The 22,910-nt window shown below is 39.8% G+C and overlaps 1 protein-coding gene across 12 annotated transcripts in view; it reads left to right on the top strand.

Annotated features, from left to right (window-relative positions):
* The first annotated feature begins 5,390 nt into the window (after window positions 1-5,390).
* RC3H1 (ring finger and CCCH-type domains 1) overlaps window positions 5,391-22,910 on the top strand; it is a 79,907-nt gene continuing 62,387 nt past the window's right edge. For 4 of the 12 annotated variants that reach the window (XM_062602386.1, XM_062602385.1, XM_062602396.1 and 1 more), the window contains exon 1: window positions 5,426-5,609. The gene's annotated coding sequence lies outside the window, so the exon portion shown is untranslated. The other 8 variants (XM_062602389.1, XM_062602392.1, XM_062602390.1 and 5 more) reach the window with 4 other exon arrangements.

Consider the following 22,910-nt stretch of genomic DNA (forward strand, 5'->3'; position numbering starts at 1 on the left):
CTTTTCGATTCTCCTCTCATTCCCTTCGGGAGTAGGGGGAGGGCAGGAAGGGGGGGAGTGAGTGAATGAGCTGCCTGACTAGTTTTAAACCACAACAGATCCATACGAACATAAACCCACAAGACTTGCTTTATGCAGTTATTCACACATTAGGGTTAGCTATGGTTGGTCCTTTATTTTTCTGTGGGGATTAGTAATACCATTTGCTGGAAGATGCACCGCAGAAGTGTTGATTCAGGTGTTCTCAAACCAAACCACTACAAAACTCTGAGTCTTTATGTGTGATACCAAGCAAGGATAACTCCAGGAGATCGTCTGCATGTTTCTTTTACTTCAAAAATGTGATGTGAGTACAGAGAGGTAAGACAGATAGTCTCACTTTTCATTTACAGTGAGAGCACTCTGCCTGGGAAATTTTGATTAGAGAAATCATTCAGCTAGAAGTTTAGTCATAATGTAATTACTGTAACTGGCACAAGTGTGGAGGGTGCATAAAGTCTAATGGTTGGAAAGGGAGACCAGACCCTTGGGTTTATTCCTCATCTTGCCACTGCTTGCTATGTGAACCTGAAAAGTTACTTAACCTCCACATTTTAACTTCCTCTGCAAAGTGAAAGTAAGGCTGTGGTTTACATGCAGCTAAACAAAGGTACTGACTTGCAGTAGAAAACCTATGCTGACTGTATCACCCTACATGTCTTTTACTTTCCCCCGGTTTTACAGTACATGAGAAAATCTGCCAGAAAGGAACAAAAACTACATTGCTAATTTAGGTGATTCTTGGTTTTATAAACACACACGCAGCTCCTGTGTGTATACACATTCTTATGACTTTTCTTAATTCTTTATCAACTCAACCATATGTTACTTTTCTAAGCTCAATAAAAGGTTGTTGTAAAATGTGATACAACATTATGAAGGAAAATAAAAGAACATATTTCAACATGAGTATGACTGGAAGAAGGGAAGCAAACAAACGGTCATACTTCTGGTTTTTGTTGAGACAGAAAAGTAAATAAATCAAGGAACTAAAGTGCAAGATAAAGAGATGAAAAAGGTGAAGTATCTCTTAAAGGGAGCCTTCGCAGAGGCTCTCCCAATGCTCTCCCGGGGGGAGGGGGGGGGGATTCAGAAGCCGAATAAACGATTATTTCGGCAGAGGGCACCAGAACCACGACTATATGGTAGAGACTTTGATTTGGTCTGCATAGTGGTCTACATACTTGTTAAGCTGTGAATTCTTGTACTTTATAATGCTACAGATTTTTTTTGTCACGCTTAGAGAGAGCTGTTGCTGAATAACACTGGAAGCTCTGGGATTAAAGGAAACCAGGCAATTACATCTAAGCGAAAAAGCAGAAAAAGAGTACCATGAGAATCTGTGGAACATACTACTAAGTCAGTATATGGCATCCTTAAATGCCAGTGGAACAGAGAGGATAATGAGATGGGACAATTATATGAAACATGTAATGAGAAATCATCAGAGGGAAGTTTCTTACCTTCCTTATGATTTCTTTTTTCACAGCAACTGCAGCTACAGGGAGTATTTATTTACATAGATATTTTGCACTCCAAGTAGCCTGAAAACCCAAATGTTAATAACTGCACTGATATTCTGCAAATGTATTATGAATAGCATCAAACAAGTGCAAAAAGTGTTTAAACAAATCTGATAATGTTTGGTGGTTATATAGTATTATTTGCTTGTGCAAATTGAATGGTTGAGAAGCATTCATGGAGGAATACTAATTTTACATTTACACATCTCACATTCCTTTAAATCATTCAGACTTCTCTTGTATAAAAGGAATTCTAAACCTCATACGTTATCGTTGAGATAGCAAGCATGTCTTTCCATGGTAGAAGATTTTGCTATGAACCTCTTATTATTTTAAAATAAGCATGTGTAACTAGCTTTAAAAGCAGCATCTGAATTACATGGCCCCGGATGATATTCAGCATACTCTAATCTGTATTGGGTTTTTTTTACAATTATTATGTTGGGTGGATATGCTTCAGACTTCTGGTTTTGTGAGTAGAATTTTATAAAAGTGCAGGAATTTAAGGTTTTGATAATGTTATGGTCAAGCATGCAAAAGTGCTAAATATTTTCTTTTTTATTATCTTCTGGTTTGTAGGATATACGTAAGAATCTTGGCTGTGTGAAAAAAAACAACGGCTCTTTTTACATACTTGCAGCCAGATGGAAAAGTACTTCATTCTTGCCTCTCATTCTGATATCACAGGTTTCAAAATGAGAAATTTTCCATTATTATCAGCTTTACAGGTCATGTACAGAAAATTGAAACATTGCCAATGCATTTAAAAAAAAATAAAAAAACAATCTTTATGAAGACAGCTATTCTGCCACCACAGTTTTATATGGAAAGAGTTATATAGAAATTAAATCATGTGATGACAGCATTTGACAGTTCCACTGGTATTTTACCTATTTCTGTAATAGGTAATATATAATCTGAAGAACATTATTAGGGTGGTCGCAGATGTAAAATCATAGAACCATGCATACACATTATCCCCTTTGGAGAGGAAATAAAGGAATGGAAAATTGAAATGGTATGTTGTGGACTCAAAGCTAATTCCTGTGGGGTTTTAAGGACATAAAAGAAAGAACAGTGTGAACAAGTGGAGATAAATTAGAGCAGCTTTAATAAGATGAAATATGAAAACACCAATCCTAAAAACAAGTACTGTTTTGTGTTTCATATGCTAACACAGGTGTCATGCAGGAAGAAATGCTGCATGACTTGAAAAAGACATTAAAAATACTCTAGGTATCCAGTGAGATCAGTTCCCAAAGAAAAAAAACTATCTAATCTACAGGTTTCTAAAATGGGTTTTGAGATTTAGAGTATTCATCTTTGCAATACTACTTAATATGAACCACAGGTCATTTAAGATCCCTTTTCTTTAAATGTAAACAATGCAATTGTGGTAAACTCCGTTGTAATGCTGAAAATCCTTGTTAGCAAGTAAATACTGGTGACAGAATTAAATACTGAGGGAAAACATAAGCTCCTGAAGATGAAAGCCTTTCTGCAATATAGGAACTGTATACAAGAACCAAGCATAAGAAGTGGCAGAAGTCTTGAGATTGCAGCATTACTGAATAAACCTTCAGAATGGTGTACTGTGTACAGTCACCTGCCATAAACTAGGAAGTAAACACAATGTGCTTAGGCCTTGACCATTTCTAGCTTCTGTGACTTTAAACAAAGGTTGGAAAGAACACCTACCATTTTAGCTCCTAGTGCTGTCTTTGCATCCGAACAGGATACCAATAATTTCATTGAGGCTCACATTTCTAGTGTCTAGGAGAGGAATTTGCAAAAGATGGCAAATACTCATTGAAACTTTTTTTGTACAATTTTAAAATCAGAGTAATAGGATGAAGACAATATGTAAATTGATCTAGAATAATGTGCAAATAATTTATCTAGTAATTAAGAACAAGTGTGATTAATGTTTCATTGGGGCATTATAGGAAGTATTACAATGCCAATATCATGGATAAAAATAATGTACTAACCTGTGATCATCCCTGACTTTCAAATCTGGCTATTACATTCTTGATTAAATCATCCATTCCAATATTTAATTGTGTAATGACGGCAGTAAGGATCCTGATGCTTACAAACATTGATTTAGATTTCTGTTGGTAAACTTTAAAAACTTTACAGTTAATTTCTTTGAAACAACCATAAAACAGATTAAGATTCACACTTCCATGTTAATCTTCCCAATTTACACTTCTTTTTAACTCATAGTAAGGCTCTCACTAAATTAAAGATTTTTGTAAGTATCTTAGTCTTCTGTGATCATAAAATCCCAAATGCCTGTGAACATAGCAAGAAAACCCTGTTTTCATAAATACGTTTATTTAAGCACTGATCCTTGATAAGCATTAACTGTTTTGGGAGAAAAAAACTAAATAGTACAGATTATTTCTTTAGTAAAACAGACAGAAATAACACATTTAGCTATTATCACTACACTTCTTGTGAAATTAACATGAAAATCTGTTTACAAATAATCCAAGCATCAGAAACCAGAGTGGAAGATTAATCTCACCCTGTGTATCTTTTCCCTTGTGTCTAGGCATCTAGCTCTGCAATTTGTACCCATGCTTCTGTCTGCATGTGACAACCCAGCTTCCTTTTGCTGTCTCAAGTCCTTGGCTCTGGCCTGGTTGCTTCTGACCTGACATTGCACTGTTTTAATTGTATCTCAAGGTCACATAGTCCTCTGCAGTTCAGATGTTGAACTGGTAATACTCTGCATGCTTTTTACAGTGGCATAAAGTGTTTAGAAATGCAGTGATTCCAGATGCAGCATCCTACGCAATGACTTCACACAAGCACTAACCCAATAGAGCCTCCAGCTAGGCATATACATGGTAAAGTATCTGGGGAATAGGAAAGGACCACTGAAAACCATTTTTGTTCTTATGTTTGGAAATAAATTCAGACAAATTCCTTGTTCTCATGTTCTCCAAGTTCATGTTCTAATAAAATGGGAATTTGATACTACCTTGAAATGTTAAATAATGAGCTGTTAAATAATTAGCTCTCATAATATTTTAAGTCAATACATGCTACTGCTACAAAAACATAATCAATACTTGCTGCAACATGATTTTAAAATTTCTTCAGCAGCCCAACTGTAATTCAGATACTGTGTGATACAAGAAAGCTCGGTGCAGCCCCAATGCATCTTACCTGCCGTGCTGGTTGAGGCTAAGGATTAACTGTGTTCTGCAGCCACGAAAACTACAGGGGACCTTCTCCAGCAACAAGCATGAGCTGTGTGCTTTCTTGGGGGTCTCATGGGTAAAGCAACAAAGTCTTTTCCTGCACATCCACGTAAGTGGGAAAAGCAGTGATTTGTCTTTCCCTCCCGTATAACCAAAATAAACCAAACCCCAAGCCCTAAGTTTTGTTGACATGAATAAGCCACAGTAGTAAGAAGACAGGAACCACACTGTGTACAAAACAGAGAAAGCTCCCTCCCTATCGTGGGCACCAAGGGCGAGAAAATGGCGGGCTGGGGGCTTAGGCAAGCTCCGAACCCAGAGCGAGCTCCTCAGGCTACTTAGCCTATGAAGAGCCACAACCCTGATTCCATAGCCTGGCTCCTTCCGCCATGAATGTAACGACGATGAGGTGAAAGAAAAATCCGCTCAAAAGGCGAAGGAAGGTAACAAAATAGTAAATACTATCTGCCGACCTGCTGCGGTAACCCATACAACACGATACCCTACCTAACTCTGCTAACAGCCGAAGCCGTGACTCGGCTTTTTCTGCGAAGTCCTACCCCGCCTTCCAGGGGAGGAGGGCGCAGGAAGGGGCGGGTGGCAGGCAGCAACGACAAGGCGGTGCAGAGAGGGAGGCAGGCGGTGAGAGGAGGCACCCGACGCACAAGATGGCCGCTGCTGCAGCAGCGGTGGCGGCGAAGGAGGGGTGGCGGGTCATGGCGGTGGGGGAGTCCCGGGGCCTGCGGGTGCTGAAGAAACAGGGCGCTGCGGCCGCCACTGTGTGTCGTAGCTGAGGGGGTCGGTGGCCGCTGCGGGGAGCCCGGCCCGTGTGGTGAGTACGCTGTCTTCTGTACCCTTCGCTGCAGCGCTCCACTGCGGGGAGCGGATTGACTGAGGTGCGGGGAACAATGGGGTGGGTTTCAGGAGCGCTGTGGGAGTATGAGGTCTCTGCTGGTCTTCCCGAAGAAGAGAGATGGAAGGATGGGTGCTGAATTGCCCGTGGGGCCTGTACCGCCAACTGTCTCGCTAGGCCTCAGGATCCTGCCCGGCTCGATTTCCGAGTGCTCCGGGTAGGCAGGCGGGGAGAGAGGGAATTGAGAAGGCCGCCGTCCTCAGTGCGGGGGACGGTGGAGGGCCCAGCGCTTGGGTCCGGCCTGGGGGCTGGGGAGAGGTGGCATCGTCCCGGCCTGTGGCGAGAAGGGACAGCCACCTTTTGTGTGAGGTTTGTGTCTGCTGTTGTTTTTCTGAGGAAGAAGAGAAAGCGCATCTCTGTGTCGCACTCTGCCAGGATGAACACACAACAGTGGGGAGAACTGGGGGAGAAATAAGGCCGGAGACACCCCCCGCTCTTCCCGCGGTCGGTGAGAGGGGACGCTTCCCCCACCCTCCCCGGGTTGTCGCTCTTTTGTCTGTGGTGCCTGAGGGAAGAGCGAGGTGGCCCCCGGCCTCCCTTTGCGTGGGGAGAAACCCTGATAAAACCGAGCAGAAAATCCACTTTCACTAGTTTTTTGCCATGGAGTTGTTTTAGTTATTGGATTAAGAGGGCGAGGATGGGTAAGGTTTCTTGCCAGGAGTGCGGTATTGATGTAGCTGCATTTTTATGTGCTTTGGTGGTGAGAATGTCCTGGTGTCAGTTTTTGTCCTCAGAAGCCATTGTGAAACCTGTGCCGTTTTAAAACAGGGAACTCTTTGTTGGTTTTTGTTTTTTTGTTTGTTTTGTTTTTTTTTTTGTTGATGTTGTGGGTTTTTTATTCCCTAGGAACATTTAATTTTCTCCACATGCATGTTTTTTTTTCTTCAGAGCAGCTTGTTTTGTTTTTATGTAGCCAACTATGAATGACTTCTATCCATCGAGTGGTAGCCTACTGTTTTCTCTACGCTTTTCCTATATTGAAAATGGCCGAAGGGGGGGGGGGGGGGAATGCAAAAATTATTAGAAGGTTCAAAGTAACCTGGACTGTTCTGGAGATGTTTTAATCGTTGTTACTAGGTTAGCAATGCTATCTTCTAATGACTCTGCTTGGAAAAGAAATGCAGTTAAACTCGGTATTTATATACTATTTGCATTATATAGCTATGGAGTTGTTAGATAACACAGCAATATTATGGAGCAGAAATTAATGTGTTCCTAAACTTTTTCTTTTACCTCCTTCAGGTTTATAAGGATTCGTAGCACATTAATTGTATCAGTTATAAATGCCTGCATTTCTTCTGCATTTGAAGTCAGTGAAGTTAATAAGAGGCTTTGTAGTTGTATAAATAACCCAGTGTTCCTTGGAGGATTGTATACCTTATTGATGGTTTCTAAGCTTCATCAGTAGCAGTGTGGCTTTCTTCAGTCCATTAATACACAATGTTGATATGGAATGACAGTTTCCACTAACATAAATAGCAGATGTTATTAGTTAGGCACCTTTTCTTTTCCCTGTGATAGCTTATTGCTTTATCTTCCTGTCCTGGAAAAGGTTCTGTCAAAATAGACAGCTTGACAGGCTTCTTTGAGGGAAATTTAGAAATGCAGGTACCATCAGTGCAGTCTGTTTTGACAACCAGAGACTTGAGTGGTGTGCTTGTCAGTCACTTCTGAGCAGCAGTAAATTTAATTGAGATAAGTGGGAAGTTACTTCAATGTCTTCTGGTGTTTGTGGGTTGTGGGTTGTTTTTTTTTTTTTTGTCAACTTTGTTTTCAAACTATCTTACTTTAAAGCAAAGTATTTTAGAAATTTGTGATGGGATTATTCTGGTAATGATTTTGAGAACTAATGTTCCAATTTACAGATGAATGTATGAATCCAGAAGTTACATACATTAATATGCGAGGGTTTAATACTTATGGACATCTTAGGACACATACATTACTCTATGAAAGTGGTCATGTTACAGTAGATGAAAGAAGTTAACAGGATTGCTTTTGGAAGTTTATGCCATGTTGCTGGTGAATCACCAGCAATCTGGATGGAAACCATTATTAATCTTGTTGAATTACGCATTGCAGAAGCTGAGAATCAGTGAGTGTGTATTAAAATATTGATTTAATTGCTTTATATGTGATTCAGAGGTCTTGGGTGATGCTGAGGGTGGTCATCTTTGATAATGATGGCAAAGACTGGTATTTTAAGTTCTGTACCTCACAACTAACTAGTGCTGTAGAAGAGTGTTTCATGATGCATAGTGAATTGACCTTTCCTATTCTGTAATGTATAATAATATGAAGGGTAATATTTTTTAATTTTTTTCTTTTTTTTTTTTTACTTCATGCAAGAGATCATATGGTTCACATGCTAAATAGCTGGGAGAAAATCTTTCTTTCATTCGAAAGAACTTGTGGAATCCTAGCTTTTAAACAATATGAAGTGTAAAGCTGAACTAGAAAGAAAGAACCCATCTGCATTTATGCTCTCAAACATCCTGAGCATCTTAAAATAGCTATACAGTGGCCACTGTAAGGTACCTTTTAAGCACATGATTGTTTATAAAGCTTTTTTTTTTTTTGTGAAGCCTACTCATTGTTGAAAACTATTTTTCCCTGTGGATTCAACAGATCATATTGCAGATGAAACTCTGTGTGGTTTTATGGCTCCTGCACCCAATAAATCAGATGGTTGGTTGTTGGAGCATGCCAAGTAATAGTGGCTGTTAGGCCAGAAAACCATCTGACTGAAAGTACATGAGATAAGTCATAGGGGAATTTGTATTTTGAAGTTACTGCCTTTTTTTTTCCAGTTGGTAATTAATATGAAACTATTATAATACAGGAATGAAGATGCAGCATGCTTCTGTTGTGAAAGGTTGTTATATAAGCATTCTGTATTAGATGAAATTTCAGTCTGATCTTGAAGATTCTGTGTAGGCTATATTACAGTAATGCATTCTGAAGTGTGTGGAGGACTCAAGATAACCGAGAAAGAAAACCACAGATTATTTACTTACGTTGTGTTACTTTCCTTTCTGTACAAAGATTTTCCACGGTGCATGTTGAATTAGGTGCAGTTCCCATCACTTAGTCTGACCACTTGTTTTTCTCAAGAAGTATGTCTCTTGGTGGTTATCTTTTACATTAGATTCATTTTCTTGGTTACCAGTACAGCAAAAGTTGAAATGGTATTAGATTTCAAAGGGCCAACTGGTTTCTAATGAGTTGTTTTTTTTTATTTATTTGTGGAAATGCGTCATGGGCAAGAAGGTGTAAAAGTCCTATCAGCTTATTGTAAATAGATTTTTCTGATAAGAAAAGACTTTCTAGGTAAAGTGCTTGAGGAAATACTTTTCCTGTTAGTGCATGGTAGCAACACATCATGTGCTATCAGCTGGAAAAAGAAGGGACTTTTGTAATAGAAATAGCAAGATTTTGAAATAATTTGTTGCAGGTTTATGTTGTCGGAAGCAGTGGCAGTTGTGCGCTGCTCTTTTGGAATTTGTAGAGAAGTGTGTTTAATGCAAGTATAATGGGTGTCCCTGCCCCTCTTTTGAGGCTTCTTACTAAACCAGTGAGAAGGAAGGCACCCTCATGTGGTCTACAGGTAGAGATGGGGAGGGACTCTTCGTTAGGGACTGCAGTGACAGGACAAGGGGTAACGGGTTCAAACTTAAACAGGGGAAGTTTAGATTGGATATAAGGAGGAAATTCTTTCCTGTTAGGGTGGTGAGGCACTGGAATAGGTTGCCCAGGGAGGTTGTGAATGCTGCGTCCCTGGCAGTGTTCAAGACCAGGTTGGACGAGGCCTTGGGTGATATGGTTTAGTGTGAGGTGTCCCTGCCCATGGCAGGGGGCTTGGAACTTGATCTTAAGGTCCTTTCCAACCCTAACTATTCTATGATTCTATGGCTTATATGTATCAGCAACATAATTCAGAATTCTTATGCAAGCAGACTTTTAGAAGTTTGCAGTAGGACTGGCAGAATAACTACAAGTAGGTATTACTTTTAAATTTGAGAAGGTAGCTCTTGGCTGTGGCTCAGCCAAATGGCACCAACCATTTGAAAAATTGTAGAATCATAGAATGATTTGGGTTGTAAGGGACATTAAAGATCATCTAATTCCAACCTGCCCTGCCATGGGCAGGGACGCCTTCCACTGCATCGAATTGCTCAAAGCGCTATCCAGCCTGCCTTATACACCTCCAGGGACAGGGCAGCCACGCTTCTCCAGGCAACCTGTTTCAGTGTCTCACCACCCTCACATTAAAGAACTTGTTCCTAATGTATTGTCTAAATCTACCCTCTTTCAGTTTAAAGCCATTCCCCCTTGTCCTATCAGTACATGCCCTTGTAAAAAGTCTCTCTTCAGCTTTCTTGTAGGCCTCAACTTTAGGTACTTGGAAGACTGTTACAAGGTCTCCCCAGAGCCTTCTCTTCTCCAGGATGAATAAGCCGAACTCAGCCTGTCTCCATAGGAGATGTGCTTCAGCTGTAATCATCATGGACCTTGTCTGGACTCACTCTAACAGTCCACATGCTTTTTATGTTGGGAGCCCCAGAGCTGACTTTAGCATTATTTCACACAGGAAAAGGACCTGGACATCCTTTGCAGACTTTTGCATGAAAGCTTCTGCTCAGCTGGTTGTTTGGGTTGCGTATTTTTTGCCACATGTAGACTAATAGAGAAAATCTTAAAACACTTGATTGTGTGCCTTTACCATTTTTGTACAGTGTTAGTTACACTGTTCAAAAAGAGAAATAAGGAATATGGAGAAAAATCTTCATTTGAGAGATAATTGGGAGGAGGAGAGAGGAAGCAAGGGAATAGGATTTTGGCAGACAAAAGGATTGAGTTTTTTCTGTTACGCAGCATAAGAAATGGAGTTGAAAAGTAGAGCAAGTGTATCTGAAGAAAGCAACCGCTTTTTCATATGCTTCATGTGCCAGAGGTTGCTATGTAATTTGAGACAAAAGAACACAGAAGAGTATTTGTGTCACATGGGTAATGCTATGCTAAGGTGAGTCTTGAGTTCAGTTTTGCAAAAGCTGAGGTTTTATTGACAATTATTCATTCCAGCCTTGAAGTTGCTAAAATAGCCACAGGTGACATGTTCTTGCTGTATAGATCCCTCTCTACTGGTATCTTACGACAGGTCTTGCAAAACCACTTTTTTCTCTCATCATTCACATAATGTATTATTTCTCAGTCACACAAATTTTTGGAATCTGGGAATGCATTTTCTGTTAATCTGAGATTTCTGTAGTAGGATTGTGCTTCAGCTACAACAGAACAAATAGTGTGTGGACTAGATGAAGTAACTGCAATGTGCTGGTCTGGGAGAATCTAGATCTTGTGGACAGCTCCAGGTTTGTTTGTTGTTTAACAAGGGAAGTCTGTTTTGTCTCCTTCCTCTACTGTGCCAGTTTAATAGGTGTTTTTTAAATGATCTTATTAACTACTGTTTAAAAGCAGAGTTACTATTAACATAAAATCTGGGCATTCCAAATGTCACTATTTTTCAGGAAGCTTCTGTATAGACCCTCTCAGGATAAGCTTTGAAGGCTAAGGTGTGGTTGTTTCAAAACCTGTTGTTTATAATAAAATTCTGGTTGATCAGCTGATGGAACAGTAGCGCTTGTAACCTGTCTCTAAAGGTCTTCTCAGAACTTCCTCCTAAATTAATTTCTAACAGAGACTTCAGTCCAAATGGTGAGCAAGTTGGAAGGCTTTTCAATTACAACTTTCAACTTCCCTACTGTTTCGAAAGGAGACTTATACTAGAGTAGCAAGAATCTTGTCTCTTATGGACTGAAGGTCTTGAGGGACCTGCAGCTAATTATTTTTTGGTAAATTGTGGCAGTGTTGGTTTCCAACTCCGATTTAAGAGCTGTCTTCTGGGTGAAGGGGTGAAATTCAGGGAAGGTATTACAAAGTGAATGAATTGAAAATCATGCTGAGGGGGTAGTTTTAATTAGCTACTTGCTTATAAACCAGTTTCTGTGGAACACTCACAGTGTTCAGTAGCATTCAGCTTTCTCTCTACTTTGTTTTTAGTGTAAATATTATTCATACTGACTTAGCACTCTTCACTTTTTGTAGCAGTTTTACTTAAATAGGTGTAACTCATGTTTTACCATAGTGTATGTGCAAAAAAAAAAAAAAAAAAGCCCTTGAAAAGTGAGTGAAGTAAAACTCTTACTGTTGACTGACATTTCTTGTAAGTCACACTTTTTTTCAACTTGTTTTCTGTTCCCAGCACCCCCATATTACCAGTTTAGAATGGAAGTCCTTCAGGTACTATTTCATGTCAGGAACTGTACAAACAAATTTAAGTGTTATGACTACCTTATCCAGTGTCTGTATCTGATAAATCTGGTACTTGCAATATAGCAATACTTAAGTGGTTTGTGCCCTTTGGTTTAGGTTCTGTTGTGGGGTTTGGGGGGCTTTTTGTTGGTTTGGTTTGTTGTTTTTTTTTAATTCTGTGCCAAGATGCAAGAGCCACAGGACAGACCTTAAAATTAATGGCCACTAAATTTGAAATAAATAGTAGAAAGGGAATTTTGTAAGCTTATATGGTACTCTGAAATTGTCATGCTGCATAAACTTTATTTTAAGACCACTAATAATTCTGGCTGGTATGCAGACCTAATGAGAATTAAATCTCATGTTTCTGAGTGTAAGATGTTCCCTGGGAGACTCAGAAAATTTTCCCCTGCCTTTAAAAGTGAATGTTGTTCTTACGAAATCTTGAAAAATCTGCTCATGTATCTAATGAATCAGTTACCTCTGTTCATGATGTTTCACAATTTAAAATTCATATTTAGAATAGAATCATAGAATCATTAGGGTTGGAAAGGACCTTAAGATCATCTAGTTCCAAGCCCCCTGCCATGGGCAGGGACACCTCACATTAAACCATATCACCCAAGGCCTTGTCCAACCTGGTCTTGAGCACTGCCAGGGATGGAGCATTCACAGCCTCCCTGGGCAACCCATTCCAGTGCCTCACCACCCTAACAGGAAAGAATTTCCTCCTTATATCCAATCTAAACTTCCCCTGTTTAAGTTTGAACCCGTTACCCCTTGTCCCATCACTGCAGTCCCTAATGAAGAGTCCCTCTCCAGCATCCCTGTAGGCCCCCTTCAGATACTGGAAGGCTGCTATGAGGTCTCCACGCAGCCTTCTCTTCTCCAGGCTGAACAGCCCCAACTTTCTCAGCCTGTCTTCATACAGGAGGTGCTCCAGTCTCCTGATGATCCATGTGGCCCTTCTCTGGACTTGTTCCAACAGTTCCATGTCCTTTTTGTGTTGAGGACACCAGTACTGCACACAATACTCCAGGTGAGGTCTCACAAGAGCAGAGTAGAGGGGCAGGATCACCTCCTTCGACCTGCTGGTCACGCTCCTTTTGATGCAGCCCAGGATACAGTTGGCTTTCTGGGCTTCAGGCACACACTGCCGGCTCATGTTCATTTTCTCATCAACCAGCACCTCCAAGTCCTTCTCCACAGGGCTGCTCTGAATCTCTTCTTTGCTCAAGCTGTAGCTATGCCTGCGATTGCTCCAACCCAGGTGTAGGACCTTGCACTTGTTATGGTTAAACTTCATGAGGTTGGCATCAGCCCCCTTCACAAGCGTGTCAAGGTCCCTCTGGATGGCATTCCTTCCCTCCAGCGTATCAACCACACAGCTTAGTGTCATCGGCAAACTTGCTGAGGGCGCAGTCTATCCCACTGTCCATGTCAGCGACGAAGATGTTAAACAAGACCTGTCCCGACACCACTCGTTACTGGTCTCCAGCTGGACATTGACCCATTGACCACAACTCTTTGTGTGCAGCCATCCAGCCAGTTCTTTATCCACCGAGTGGTCCATCCATCAAATTGATGTCTCTCCAATTTAGAGACAAGGATGTCGTGTGGGACAGTGTCGAACGCTGTGCAGAAGTCCAGGTAGATGACATCAACTGCTCTACCCCTGTCCATCAGTTCTGTGGCACCATCATAGAAGGCCACCAGATTGGTCAGGCAGGACTTCCCCTTAGTGAAGCCATGTTGGCTGTCACCAAGCACCTTGTTGTTTTTCATGTGCCTTAGCATGCCTTCCAGGAGAATCTGCTCCAAGATTTTGCCAGGCAGAGAGGTGAGACTGACTGGTCTGTAGTTCCCTGGGTCATCCATTTTCCCCTTCTTGAAAATAGGGGTTATATTTCCCTTTTTCCAGTCATCGGGAACTTCACCTGACTGCCATGATTTCTCAAATATGATGGCCAGCGGTTTAGCAACTTCATTTGCCAGCTCCTTCTGGACCCACGGATGGATTTCATCCCGTTCTATGGACTTGTGTATGTTTAGGTTTTTAAGATGGTCTCAAACCAGATCCTCTCCTACAGTGGGCCTAAGGTCTTCATTATGACAGTCCCTGTGTCTGCCTTCCAAGACTTGGGTGGTGTGATCAGAGCCTTTGCCAGTGAAGACCGAGGGAAAGAAGTCATTCAGAACCTCAGCCTTCTCCAAATCCCGTGTAGCCAGTTCTCCCGAGAGCTACCTGAGGGGGCCTACGTTCTCCCTAGTCTGTTTTTTATTTGCTATCTACCTGTAGAATCCCTTTCTGTTATCCTTAATATCCCTAGTCAGGTTTAATTCTATCTGGGCCTTAGCTTTCCTAACCTGTTCCCTAGTTTCCCAGACAACATTCCTGTACGTTTCCCAGGCTGCCTGTCCTTGCTTCCACCTTTTATAAGCCTCTTTTTTCATTTGAATTTTCCTCAGGAGCTCCTTATCCATCCAAGGAGGTCTCCTGTCCCTCCTGCTGCACTTCCTTCTAGTTGGGATGCAACACTCCTGAGCTTGTAGCAGGTGATCCTTGAATATCAACCAAGAGTCTTGGCCCCCCCTGCCCTCTAGGGCTGTATCCCATGGAACCTTACTAAGCAGGTTCCTGAAGAGGGCAAAGTCTGCTCCCTTGAAGTCCAGGGCAGTGAGCTTGCTGCACGCTCTTCTCAGTGTCCTGAGGATCTCAAATTCGACCATCTCATGATTGCTGCATCCAAGGCTGCCCTGGAGTATCACATTTCCAATGAGCCCTTCCCTGTTGGGTGAGCACGAGGTCAAGCATGGCACCTCTCCTTGTCGGCTCCTCTGTTACTTTCATTTTACAGAAATCAAGTCTGAGTTTTGTGCCACAATTAAGTTCACTGAATGGTTTGAGGAGATAGGAAACAGCAAAATGCTGTCCTTCAGATAGGAGATACAGAAGAAAGAGTAGGTATGTATGCATACTGTGAAGCGAGTCTTAGCCTCCACCCTCTATAGATAAAAAATCTTCACAGTAATGTGTGATCTATTTTCTAGCTTGGTTACGTAAATATTTCTTGAGCTGTTTTAGGAAGTCTGTTTTAAGTGGCATTTGGGCGGTTGTTTTTAGGCGTATCTGAGGAGCTCAGGTGTTTACATGTAATGTACTAAATTGACAAAGTACTCTGTTGTAAACAACAGAACCAATTAATAGAACTCAAAAGATCTTGACAAGAGTTCCTGCAGTACTGCAATTGTCCTTGGTCAGCTGTGTTAAGGAAGTATTGTGTAGGTAGACATGAAAATTCAAAAATTATTGGAAGCTGAAAAATGCCTAGCTCTTACTCAGCAGCATCTTAAGGTCAGTATTCCTTAGTTTTACTTGTTTTGTAAAGACAATGGAGAATGTGAATTTTGTTTCAAAAAATAGATCAGAACAGGGCAGTCTAACAAATCACTGAAGTAGTTACAAAGAAAATACCCGTCTTTCATGTATCTTTCAAGACTTGAAATTACTTTTCCGTAAGGATCTTTATTTCTTTGACTGATAAAATGCTATCTTTTCTTGTAGGGTTGGGGGTTTTTGCAGGTTTTTTTTTTTGTTTTTCCCTGGATCCATGGATGTCTTCACCTCTCCTGTTCTCTTTAATGATGTTTCATTCTCTAGTATTAGCTACCCTTCTTCTAAGGTTGTTTTTTTTTTCTTTTTTTAAATTTGTTCTAATATAAGTTAGTATTCAGTTCAGCTAATGCAGGTAACAGAGATGGCATGCTGCCTATTAATTTCATTGCTTTGACAGTTCAGACTTGCAGCATGGGCTGTTTGGATAATGAAGCAGCCATGGGACTCTTTGTTCTTGGACTTTACTGGGGGCTATTAAAATGTCACTGCTTCCTCTGGAGCTGGTGAGGAGTTAAAGAGCATTGTTCCTGGAGCACTCCCTTGTGACTACTTTGGCTGTTGCTGTAAATTTGAAAGGAGAAGGATAAAAATAAGTTAGGCTAAACTGGCTTGATGGCATAGACTGGGTAAGTTAAACCAGAGGCTAGGACTCGGGCTGTCCTTCCTGTTTATAAGTCACTCTCCTGTTTAATTGCATGAAAAGGCCTCCTGTAGAATAAATTAAAAGAGAGGTCTTAGTAGTGCTGAAAAAAAAACTGTAGTTGGTGAATTTTTAGTCTTCCTTGTTTAATCAGGTCTTAAGGATGGAAGCCTGAATACTGTAACTTCTTTGTAGGACATTCGTACATACAAGTGGAAAGAAAATGTTATTCAGGAAGGTGAGAATTAGTTAAGCGAAGTGCTTGGAATAGTCCAGACTATTTTAAAAGTACTGTTTTGTGGCTAGCTGTTGTTAGGTTCTACAGAAAAGGTGTGAACCATTAGGGTTGTCTTCTGGACTTGCTAATGCTTGTGTTGGTTGTTAGTCTTTTCTGTTTGTGTTCTGTATTAAATCGTGATTGGTATGTAAAGGCACTGCTTCTGTGATACCTTTTAATGTCATTTATCTACTGTGTTGGACTTTATACAGAGCCTTTACCTGTGCTGAAGACTGCTTTACTTCATGATTCCCTCTGTTTTTCTCTCCAGAATCATCTGCTTCATTTGTCAAGCTTAAAAGGTACAGGGGTGTTCAGGATCTTTAGGGAGACTAATAATTCGTTTTGCATTGATAATTGTGATTTACTGCACAGAAAAGGTGCTCAAAGTAAGGGTTGAATGTGTTTGGGAACCCTCTAAATGTTCCCATCTCTGCTTTTTGGAAGAGTAAAAGGCTGCCTACTGATATCAGTAGGCAACTGGAGGTAGAAAGCATAACCTTGTGCTGTCTTGTGTCGGAATGCATTGGGAAACATACTTTTTCAGTATTCCCTTCAGTGATACTGCTTAGCATTTTGCTGGTGACTCAACATAATCATTAAAGTTCAGTTGGAGTGCAAGAGAGTTCTAGTTTTTAGATTACCGGGTTTTATTATTAAAATGATAAAGTGAAAGGCAGTGGACAGCTCTCCTAAATACTTCACCAGAGAGCAAAAAGGCACAGCCTAGTTGGTACTTGCCAGGCTAAAGAACTGTGTTGTACTAAGTCACTTTAATATGCAATGTTCTGTCTCATTCCCAAATTTCTGTAGCATTTGGGAAAAGGAGGGAATGAAAATAAGACTGAGAAGATGACATAAAATACCTGGCAAGTTGCTTTCAGTTTTTTTGTGGTGTGGTGTTTTTTTGTTTTGGGTGGGGGGGTTTTGTGGTGGTTTTTTTGTTCATTTTTTTTTTTTCTCCCCAAGCATTTATTCCTATGCCAGGTGTATTGGAAATTAACCACTTGGGTTATTCTACATAAAGAGTTGAAGTTTCTGCAGTGTAGTTCAAAGAAATGAAGTTTTCCAGCCCTTGTTTTTTTTTAAGTTTGAAGGTTTATGTGGCTTCAGCAGAGAGAGATCTGTAGTTAGCTTTTCTGGTCACTACTTTCTCAGTGGAACTTCAGTCAAATGTTTCTAACAAAATAGCACACAAAGACTGGGTGGGGATATCTCTGGGTGTGTTTCTGAGAAGGAATTATATGATCACAGGTATTTTTATGTGGGTTTTGAGCTTCACTAGACCAGTTTAGAACAGAACAACTTGAGCTCTGTCAAGCTCAAGTTTGGGTGTGATGCAAGTTGTTTCAGGACATACCAGGAAGAAAGGTGTTCACAGAAATGTTATTGGTAAGGTAAATCATACATTGGTGTTTGAGGTTGTAATGGTGTGGCTGTTGTTAGGCGCTGTGTGATGAGAATGGGGTGTGGTGTCTGTATTACTCACTAGGTATTAAAACAATCACAGGCATTTATTCTTTTATTTAAAATCTGAAGGGGAGTACGGGGGAACATTCCACTGTGTCTTCCTGTGAGTAATACATGATTTCACCTGAAAAGTAAAAATGTTATCCTTCCCCTCTATCACCTTCCCCAGGACAGGGAAAAAAAGACGACCTTAGACCAGTTCATTTGCCAGTTTATGTGACAGTAATTGGGAGATGCTTCAGGAAGGAGAAGTGACAGCAATGCTCTCCTTCAAGCACATCTGATAATTCATTAATGTAACTGCAGAACTTAGTGTAGCTTTTGAGAAGTGGGAATAGAATCAGTCATGTTGAAGTGACAAGCTGGTATGTGAGTTGTCATTACAGAATGAAAATTGACAGTAAGCCTGTGAAAATCCAGTGACTACAGCATGCTAATAAAAACATTTAAATACTTTGTCCCTGTTAGGTTTTGTATGTTAACATAATTCCCAGTACAATTTAGTAATGCTATTACAGGTGGCTTTGGCTAACAGATTTTGAGAATTTTCTTGAGTTGTCATTCAGTTTTGTCTTATTGTCATTGCTTTTATTCCCAAACCAGTGAGTGGCAAAATACAGTAATGTTTAAAGTAATGTTGACTGCACGGGTGGAAAGATGGTTTCAGTGCCTAGTTTTCCCTTCCTATGCCTTATTACACATTTGGATACCTGCTGTTTAATAAGAGGCTTATACAAGGCAAGACAGAGGGAATTTAAATTATCAAGTCATGGAAATACTGCCTGAATAAGGCTTGTCACATACCCTGGATTGGTGTGCAGGAATAGAAGTGTGATTGAGAGCTAAGTGCATTCATCTATTCTGAGAGTCTAAAAGAGGGGAATAACAATAATGATAAAGTAGCTTTCAGTGTAATCCATGTGTGCAGTAATTGTGAAACTTTTGTCAGATTTACTCTGAAGGTACTAGAATAGGTAAAATTGCAGTCAGGGTTTGTGAAGGTGCAAACACTTGTAGTCTTGTAGCAGTCTGTGATGGTGTGCCTAATAAAAGCTATTGGTGTTCCTGGAGTTTTCTCCGAATCAGACTACATCAAGGATTAAATTCGTGAAGGAGGTTTAAACATCCGAATGAATTACAGAGATGTTTGCGCAGCTGTTGTTGTCTTCCTCCCCCCCCCAGCACTGTCTTTCAGCCCTTAGTCTTCCATGAGAGAGGTCTAATCTGTGAATAAACTTCATTAAGAGAAGTTTACCCTTTGCTTTTAAAAAGGTAGACTAGTTCAGCATGCTATGGAGAACTATTTATTTTTTTTTTAATAATAGAACTCTGGCAATAGTCTGTGAGATTGTGTTGTATGTATTTTTTATTTTACATCATTCCAGTTGCTGCTGTAATATAGTTGTAACATGTTTTCAGAGGTGAATACATCGTTTAAGATTTAGCATTATAAACTGGGAATGAGAAAATTTTTCTTCATTGGCTCCTTCATTTAGTGCAGGTTCTGTGCAAAGTAAGCAGTAAATAAGAGAACTTTTTTCTAAAAGACAAAATTATATGTCTGGAATAAAATTGTTCTTACAAGTCCAAAGCAGCAAAATTCATCAGGTTGGCATTGGATTTTTAATAGATAACTTCCCTGGATTATTAGTTTGTCCTCTTGCTTGGGTGATTTTTCAGATTATGTAAATCTAATGTTCTGTAACTACAGTTATAATTCAAAACCTCTTTTGAAGAGGATGTAAGATACTCTTCTCCCATTTGAATTCAGGTTCCTGCCAAAAATAAATATACCTCATACCCATTAGTGACAGGAGGATCAGTGGGATGTTGGAGGTTTGAATTTTTTCTCTTATACAAGACTCTTGCATTGTTTGCTATGTAGAAAGAAGTACTTAAAAAAAACCCAAACATAATAAAAACCAAAAAGCCGCTTTCATTTTTGTGGTTAAACTGAGTTGTTCAGTGTTACTTAAGAGTAGGTGTTTAATGGAAACCCTGACACTTGAGCCTTTTGTTTCCGCTCATTAAAGCCAGGAGTACTATTTTTAATGATCTTGTAAAGCGAATATGCTATTTTTATAAATCCGGAAAGTAAGAGAGGCTAACACCAAAGCAGCAAAATATTTAAATTTGGTGGGGTTTTTTCTTTCTCCTTTTTTTTTTTTTTTCCTTTTTCCCCTCTTATAATTGAAGGTTACATGAAAAGTCTCATTCAAAAGGAGTACCTTGCCCCAGGCTATTTCAGGCCTTTGGAACTGCTCTTTTTAGCAGTGCTACAAATTGAATCATCGGGTGCTAGTAGCATTTAAAGCAAATGAGGCTCAATTACATTGTGAGTCAGAAGCAGCTGAATTAACCTGCTTTTCAGCAGCACTTCTGTGACCTCTCCTGCTGATCTTTAAAGACTTTAAGCCCTGTGTGAATGGTGATTTAGCACAGGTTTGTCCTTGCTGAATAGTGTTTGGATTTTTATGACAAAACTATGCTCAGAGGTCTGGACAAAATCTTGAATAGTATGTTGACTAGGTAACTTCTTTTTTCATGCAGCTGTTAGAACAAAGCTGAAACTTCCCAGGCTCGGTGCCATTTCTGCAACAAGCTGCTTCTTAACCTTGGATGACTCCCGAGCTTTAGCATAGACTAGGTTATGTTATTAAAAAATAATTGGGGCGTGTGTCATGGAAAAAAGCAGAATAGTCATCTGTGAAACTTACGTTCTTTATCTTGATATTCTTGCTATTATTGCCAGTGAAGCTAGTACGGGGCTCACCAAAGAAGGATAACTGGCCTAGTTTGGTCCCTGTAAGCTATTTTTGTATCTGCTATTGTAGCATTTACATGATTGCTTCTTTGTTTGCAGTTCTTGGTTCTAGGAGCAGAAGGAAAGAGTTATGGACTGTTATAGCATTCTTTCATCTTCTTTAGAGAGCACTTTGCTCAGTGCTGTAGCCATGATGAGCTGAAAGGATGGATTTGATTGTATTTTTGTGTTTTGCGCTGTCAAACATCAGTTAATTCTAGCTGTGAAGCCTTGTTTTTGAAACAGATAATTTGGGGATAGATTTAGTATAAAGGAACTGTTTCATGGGTTGTTAATTGCTTAAGTTCCTTATTCCATTTCACCTACTGTCATCATTCCAAACTGTAAGTCTAGTCGTCCTTATTGTTAGGATTGCTTAATGTGTAATTTATCAAATACTTTGGAGGTGGCTTCAATTAATGAAGCCACACTTAAAAATTTGTGTTGCCCTGGTAGTGCTTAATGAGTTGCTCATGAAACTGCACCCAAAAACTTCTCGAATCTGTGTTGATGCTAAAAGAGGTTGTCTTGAAGTTTCCATTTTCTGTGCTTCCTCTGCTTTTTCCCCCTAAGTTTCCAGGACTGCTTGACCATATAACAGATCTGGAACAGCTTTTGTAGCCCGTCAGAAGCTAATGTGGGAAGGAAAGGGATTTGGTTTTGATAAGCTTAGGTCCTTGGTGTAGATGACGTGTCAGAGCTGGCACAAGATTACTTTCTGAGAAGCAGTTTTGACTTGCTCCACTCTAAGCCATGCATGAAACTGCACTGAAAATGCCCAATAGGTAGTTTCGTTATCTGTCTTCGCTGGTGGTAGAATGAAATCCTGGAAAGGTCTGGATGTTTCAGTCCTCACAAGGATAAGATGGTTAACCCATGTAGCTTGTGGTAAGAAATGCAGGTTATTATCTACTGCCTTAGCAGAGGTGAGATTCTTTTGCTGTGATGTTAAATGTTGTCTGGAGTATTATGCTTGTAGGTAATGACTATGATTTGGTCTTTTGGGCGTTTTCAATAATCTTTTAACAATTGTTCTAGACAGAGATGAGTGCAGCTCATCTCACTTATCTGTGAGAGAAATGGGGAAACCCTAGATTATCTTCTATTAGCAAGTCCTCAATGTGCCTGCCTCCACTTCTTGGTTGTTAAGCCTGCAGTGTTGTGGTAAGCAGAACAGTGTTTGGCAACTGTTTTCAAATGTGCATATTTTCTCAGAAGATAATGATGCCATAGTTTCTTGCTAATGTAGAAATGGTATTATATGGTTGACTGAACAGGTGCCTGAAGCAGAGGAGCTGGATTCTTCAAGCTGATGTAGTTTAGTAATTGTCTCACAATCTTTAAAGCTATAAGAGAGTATAGAATCATAATAAAGCTCAGGGGGTGAAAAAATTTCTTTGTCATTGTGAACTCTTGCTATGGTGAAACTAGGGGCTCTATTGCTTATTGAAGTAACATCACAGTAGCTCAGAGGTTGCTTTGTATGGAACATAAGAGAATCTTTCTTTTGATTGTAATATGCTTAAAGTGAACTTACAAATTAAAAACAAGGTATCTGAGCAACTATATTGGTTGTTTTATATAAAATATCAGTAGGTATTCTCTCTGCTTTTGGATGACTTTGTGCTTTTATTAAAACATCTTTTCAACATTTAAGTGCAGTCTTCCAAAATAAATTGTTTTGGAGGTAAATAAAATAACTGAAGCTTTATTAAAATACTGCTACATAAACAGTTATTAACATGAAGCTCTTTGACATCTGCTTTTAAAATGGAGGCAGCATCTACTAAGTGACAAGAAAAACCACCTCTAAGTCAAATTTATAGGGAGGAGAAGAAAAGAAACACTGAACAGGAAAGTCTGAGACGGTTCTCAAATGGACATTTAAAATATGTTTTCTGAATACCAGTGAAGTTCTTTGTAAAATGGGATTTTATGTTTACATTTTGCAATTTAAATGACTCATTGAAATAGATACTTCTCCAGTGCTTGGCAGCAGCATTTATATTCACTTAACACTGCTCTTAGAGTGTGTTTCATCATTTTCTTACTATTGTACCTGGAATTTTGAACATGAGACTTGCGTTTTTTTAAATCTACCAGGAAGTTTGAAAACAAATAGAAACATGTTTTTTAGGAGTCTAAATATGGGAAGGAGGCAGGGAGGAAGTTCAGACTGTTACTCAATTCTTGCCTTGCAAATCTGTCACAGAAATAGTTTCAGTAATATTTGCAGAGTATACTACAAAAAAGTGTTCATGCAGACAAAGCCCTCAAAAAGGACAAGCTTTGGCAATTTCTAGAATTCTTTTATGTTTTGT

Source organism: Pezoporus occidentalis, unplaced genomic scaffold (genome assembly GCF_034315485.1).
Source record: "Pezoporus occidentalis ecotype Australia unplaced genomic scaffold, CSIRO_AGI_Poc_V1 ctg76, whole genome shotgun sequence".
Taxonomy (NCBI): domain Eukaryota; kingdom Metazoa; phylum Chordata; class Aves; order Psittaciformes; family Psittacidae; genus Pezoporus; species Pezoporus occidentalis.